This window comes from Protopterus annectens, chromosome 16.part0 (assembly GCF_019279795.1).
Source record: "Protopterus annectens isolate FY-2018-M chromosome 16.part0, PAN1.0, whole genome shotgun sequence".
In the NCBI taxonomy this organism is placed as follows: Eukaryota; Metazoa; Chordata; order Ceratodontiformes; family Protopteridae; genus Protopterus; species Protopterus annectens.
The window spans coordinates 863,256,277-863,262,103 of record NC_056750.1 but is presented as its reverse complement, the minus strand read 5'-3'; positions in this window follow the sequence as shown (position 1 = coordinate 863,262,103).

The following is a 5,827-nucleotide window of genomic DNA, read 5'->3' as shown; positions in this document are numbered from 1 at the left end:
GTCAGAGCTATCCTTACCTCTTGGAGCTTTGGCATTAGATTGCTTGGTTCCAACTCCCTCCTTGAGGCAGGTGTCCATGGGGTTGCAGAGGTTGACACTGGGGGTCATAGCTCTTATGTGATTGGCTGCTGTTTCTCCTGGACCCCCTGACTTTGAGTTTGTGGAGAGGGCCTTCTCATTCCCTGAAGAAAGGATATCCTTGCCTTCTTTGCATCCTGCTCTCTCTCCACTAACTCAGAGGACTGATCCTATCCTGCCTGCTCCACCAGGACAGCCTCCTGATTCCAGCCTTCAACCAGTCCTTATACAAGACTCCCACCCCTATTCTGACACCAGACCATCCCACTGATGGGATCCCTAGGAATAGAATGTGCAAATGGAGGTATCTAGATTCCCCACAAGAATCTGTCACTGAAGACACTGGCTTTGATGAAGGGGAAGGGTCCACCAGCAGTGCTCTACCTGATTGTCTCCTTTGAAGTGATACTGAGACTCCTTAAACATAGAGGTGAATGGTCCTCCGATGGCCCTTCCCAGGAGAAGTCAGTTTTTCGGGAGGTTTTTGGGGTTGGCCCAGCTTCTTGGGTAGTTGTTCCAGCTGATCAGTTAATTGACCTTATCTCATGTTGTGCATGGAAGGAACCCAATACAATGAAAACTATCCCTAAGAGACCCAACAAGTTTCAAGCCCCCCCTCAAAACATAGGGCCCACTGGAGCAAGGGAGTCCCTCTATATGCCATGATGATATCAGCAGCCACAAAGAAAGAGCTTGCAGAACAGAGCTTGTCTGTATACCCCCCTAATAGAGAGTTGAGGGCATTGGACAGGTTTGGCAAGCACATTTCTGCCTCAGTGATATTGCCCTTTGGATGTTGAATTATTTGTCTCATTTCACTAGGCTACAAAAGGATTTAATCAAGGAGCTTTCCAAATCTCTTTCAGGGCCCATATCTGTGAATGAGAAAAAGAAAGCTGCTTTGCAAATGACAACCCTACAGTCCAATTCTGATGTGTCCATGAGGTTAATCTCTCACACAGCTGAAGGTACCTCTAGGGCTGTGCATTCAGTCATAATGGTCAGGAGGCATGCCTGGACATGCTTATGTGATTTTTGTAGATCCCTTCAAGTCTTCATTTATCAATGCTTCCTTTGATGGATCATCTTTGTTCAGCCCCAAAGTTAAATAAACAGTCTCCACAAGTGAACAAAATGGAAAGACTCTGTGCCATTAAGATTTGTTTCTCTACTCCTCAGAGATCTTTCTCTAGGAATCAGTGGATTAGTAGAAAGAAGTGGTTCCTTAAGTCTCAAGGGCCTTTCTGTTAGTCATGAGGAGATAGATCCTCCCCGGAGCAGAGAGGGAACTCTAATAGAAGATGTCACCCTTGTGGCAGAGGTGCCCCACAGAACCAGGACTTTAGTTACCCTCTCTGACAGGCTGTGTCAGTGCTCCTGAAGGAATGCCTGACTGCTGTACTCTGGAGGCAGTGAGAGGGTGCTTATCTTGGCACCCAGAAGACTGGGCATCCATCACAAAAGACACCTGGGTGCAGAAAATTTTATCCAGAGGTTATTTCATACCATTTTTCCAAACTCCTCCAATAAAAATGAAAAACATCCCCAATGTTCCACCCAATCAGGAGGAGGCAGCAGCACTGGTAATAGAAAAGCTGCTAGAAAAAAGCATCATCCAAAATAGCCCCCCCCCCCCCGACCAACAAGAATCTGGAACGTACTCAAGATTCTTTTTAGTGCCAAAGATGACATGGTTCCAGATGGTCACAGTTCAGTCCAAGGGGTGTAGTAGCATATCAAAATTAACAGATGCTCAAGAAGATACCAGCACTTTCGGTAGGGAGCCAGGCATTACCATTTCAGAGCACTGCCCTTTGTCTCACCACAGCCCCCAGCGTGTTTTCCAAATGCATGGCAGTAGTAGCAGCTCAGCTGAGACTGCTGGGATTCCGTGTGTTTCCATACTAGATGACTGGCTCCCAATCGCTCCACCCAGGCATCTATTGATTCAATTGAGGAGATTACTTGCTCAAGTTATATCACTCTTTAGGTATCACAGTCAGCTACACCAAATCACAGCTTACTCCACCTGGAGTTCATAGGTGCTTATCTGGACATGACAAACCAGATAGCTTTGTTTCCTATAACAAGAGTTCACAATCTGAGGTCTCTGGTCATGAAGGTGATTTCTGTTTCCCATCTGACATCACAACTCATCCTCCAAACATTAGGATTGACGGCAGTCACAATAACTCTGGTCCCATTAGCCAGGTATATGAGGATCCATCAATGGACTCTAACAGTACAATGGTTTGTACTTCTACATCCTCTGAGATATGCAGTCAGGATTTCCAAAGTTTGCAAGAAATACCTTCTTCACTGGATAGATTCAAAGAAAGTATCTCAATATCATCCCTTTGTTCTCCCTCAATCACTAGCCACAGTCACCATGGACATCTCCCAAATCAGGTTGGGGAGGCATTTCTTAGGAAGGACAGTCCAAGGTGTATGGCCCCTGGAAGAGGCCAATCTACCCATCAGTGTCCTGGAGATGAGAGCTGTCCTACTAATGGTGCAGGCCTTTGAAGATGTTGTACCTTCAGAGATGAAAGCAATACATATGGACAACATGTCAGTAGTCTGGTATATCAACACGCAGATCTTACCAATTATGTTGAGAAGCAATGAGAGTGTGGCAATGGATGATCTCTTCTGGCCATTTTCTCTTGGTAACGCACATACTAGTGCAAGCCATTACTATTAATTCCCAGACTGCTACAGAAAGCATTCTGGTTGAAGAGCACAGTCATCCTCTTTGCACCCTTTCGGCATCAACAGGTCTGTTTTTCCTTCCTCTGGCCTCATCTTGTTTATCCTCCTTGGATACTTGATCCATGCCCAGACCTTCAATCTCACCCAACAGAGATGCAACATCCAGATATCAATGGCCTAAAGTTAACCGCATGGTTTCTCCAATTCCAGTGATGGCTAAACTGTCCAAGCTTTCTTCCCCAGTTTGACAGATTCTTTTATCCTCAGAAGCTTTCCACTAGAAAAATTTACAAGAGCAAATGGAAAAGATTTTCAATCCATGCCCTTCAGAGAGATTTGAATCCTTACGCTGCTCCAATCTCAGCAATTCTTGATTTTTCAGCTTCCATCAAAGTTCAATTAATGGCCATTTTAAATTTTCATTCAGGGGAGAATCACTCTTCCCTGGCTTCCTCAGGATTATGCAAGGCCTTCCTCAAAGGTACCTTTCTACTCAGTCCCCCAGTTAGAGATCTTGACCCCCAGTTAGAGATCTTGACCCTCCTTAGGAGCTGACTATTTTCTTACAGCCTCCCCTCAAACCTTCCATTAAGACTTATCTCAAGTTTTTATCATGGAAAACAATGTTTCAGGTCACTATTACCTCTGCTAGATGGGTATCTGAACACAAAGCCCTTTTTGCAACACCTCCATACTTGGTCTTTCATAATGATAGAATCCCTTTGCACACAAACCTTTCCTTTCTAGTTAGCTTCAGAATCCAACTTGAATCAGGTCATCAATTTACCCATGTTCTTCCCCAACTTCTCAAACAAAGGTGAATATATCTTGCATCTTCCGGACGTACAAAGAGAGCTGAGGTTTTATTTACACAGAACATGGAATCTCAGAAAATCTGATCAATTGCTTGTCTCTTTCGCCAAGAACAAATTGGGTAAAGCAGTTTCTACAGTGATTCTAGCCAAATGGTTAACTAATTGTATATCTTTTGTCTATAAAGAAAGAGGGTTAGCTTTACCAAAGCCTCCCTGCCCAAGCACATTCTACAAGGTTGTTCACCACCTCATTGGCCTTCTGATCAAGAGCTTACATATATGACATTTGTGCACCTGACACTTCGTCCAAGGCTCATATCTTTATTACTACAAATTAGACATACTGCCTAGAAACAGGGCAGCATTTGATTCCTCTGTACTCTGTAATATCCTTCCATGAGGACCACCCAGGGTTCATTTAGCTGGGTACTCTGTCCCATCAGTTGAAGAATGAATGAAAATGACATCATCAGACACAAATGTTATGTACTCACCATAAGGATGCATCTGTGTTGACCATTTTCATTCATCCTCAACTCCCCACCCTCCAATCCCCTTCCCTCTATCCTAGTGAGACCTAAGGGATGTTTTTTGGGAACTCATCTGTTCCCTGCTTTGAGCTGCAGGTTCCCTGTAAGTCCTTATCTTGTTACCTTTTGTACTACAGTATCGGATATATTTCACTGTGGGGGCAGCAAACTCAATCTGGGGTAAATAGGAGAGTGGGGCATTATGGATAAAGGGAGGTGCTTGAGAGCTGGATCCATGAGTCTGGTAAAAGTGGCCCAGTCAAATCCAGTGTTGGATCCATGACCCATCGGTTGAGGAAGAGTGAAAATGGACAGCACGGATGCATTGTTATGGTGAGTATATAACTTTTGTTTTCTTCCACCACCTGGGTTCAGATCTGGGTTCAACAGTGGATCTAGCAAAGTCCAAACTTTGTCCAACTCAATCTTTAGAATTCATAGTAGCCCAGTTGGGCAAAAAGCTTCAAGCTGCAAAACCTCCCCAGGCAAGGATCATATCCATTCACCATCAACCATTAAACTTCTTGTCTTTTTAAAAGCCACTAGCAAGAATAATTCTTCACCCTTTAGGATCTATGACAATTTTGATCACCTTGGTTCCACTGGTTAGGTAGTACATGAGAGTCCTACAGTGGACTCTTGCAGTCCAGTGGCCAGTATGACAGCAGCCCATGTCTGTCCATGGATATGTAAAGGAGATCTGCAAAACACATATCCAACGGTGGTTGGAGTCATGACTTTTCACAGGGGAGTCCTTCATACCTTCTGTCTCCCCAAACCAGAGTGACCATGGACACTTCCTACTTTGGATGGGGGGAGGTTATCACTGCTTTCTAATAGCAATAGATATCCCTGGCAAGTCCAGTGTGTTAGCAGGCAGGTTGATCAGGAGATTCTTTTTTCCCTTATGAGTGATTTCTGAATGCAGCAGTCACAGAGCAGATATTTAGCTGTTGGGGCTGACTGTGTGATCTCTTCGCATCTCCCGACAACTCCAAGTGTAGCATGTTCTCCACTCTGATTCCTCCAGAAGAGAGAGTCACCAATGAATGCTATGCCCAATATTTGGCTCCCAGGACTCCTTTATGCCTTCCCTGTCATCCCTTTGATTCCAAAATGTTTACAGGAGGCACTTGCAAAGAAGATCCCAATCATTCTCATAGCCCATTACTGGCCTCAACAAAATTTTTTTCCTTTTCTCTGGTCTCATCTAGTACACCATCCCTGGATGCCTGGCTCAGCTCCAGATCTACTGTCTCACATATCACGGTACCTTACCCAGACATTTAATCCCTCAAATTGACAGCATGGTATTTCATTCCTAGTTCATATTCTAACTATGTCACACAAACCTTCTACATACAAGATTTACAAGAGTAAATGGAAAAGGTTCTCCATTTGTGCAGTTGGGAATAATCCCGATCCCTTTTCAGCTCCTCTCCCAGCAATCTTGAATTCCCAGCCAGATCTGAATTTTTCGGAATGGAGACTGTTGTTCCACTATCAAAGTACAATTAGCAGACATACCTTCTTCTCACATTGGTGAGAATCACACACCCATTGCATCCTTAACACTATCTAAAGCTTTTCTTGCAGAAACGTTTCTGCTATGCCCCCTGCTTAGAGACCCAGTTCCTTCTTGGGATATCACCATTTTACTGCAGGCCCTAACTAGCCATCCTTTTTAACCTG